This window comes from Tarenaya hassleriana, unplaced genomic scaffold, assembly GCF_000463585.1.
Source record: "Tarenaya hassleriana unplaced genomic scaffold, ASM46358v1 Cleome40, whole genome shotgun sequence".
NCBI lineage: Eukaryota > Viridiplantae > Streptophyta > Magnoliopsida > Brassicales > Cleomaceae > Tarenaya > Tarenaya hassleriana.
In genome coordinates, this window is record NW_010966882.1 from 933,925 (window position 1) to 934,595 (window position 671).

The window sequence follows — 671 nt, forward strand, 5'->3', positions numbered from 1 at the left end:
AATGGAAAAGGAAGTGTTCAGAGAATTCGGAGTGATCATGGGCGTGAATTTGAAAATGAACAGTTTACAGAATTCTGCAACAAATATGGAATTGTCCACGAATATTCTGCACCTAAAACTCCACAACAAAATGGAGTGGTTGAAAGGAAGAATAGGACACTGCAAGAAATGGCGAGAACAATGTTACATGCAAGAAATGTTGCGAAACGTTTCTGGGCAGAAGCGGTAAGTACGGCATGCTACCTTGTCAACCGCATCCATATCAGACCAGGGACGACCAAAACTCCATATGAAATATGGAAAGGTAAGACACCTCCTCTGAAGTTTATTCATATTTTTGGTTGTCGATGTTTTGTGTTGAATGATAGAGAATACAGAGGGAAATTCGATGCCAAAAGTGATGAAGATCCGAGTGAAGTCCCGCCGAAATTACTTCACGATGTTCCCAGTGAGCACTCGGTAGAAGAACAGAGTGACAATGCAGAACTTGAGAACAAGGAAGAGGAAGATCTGGAAATTGATCCTACACATACAGTTCACAGGAATCATTCTGAAGATGATGTGATAGGAAATGTACTCGATCCCATGCGTACACGAGGTAAGAGGATAAATTACCAAGATATGGTGCGTTTTGTGTGTTTCTCTTCGCAGAATGAACCTTCCCGAGTGGA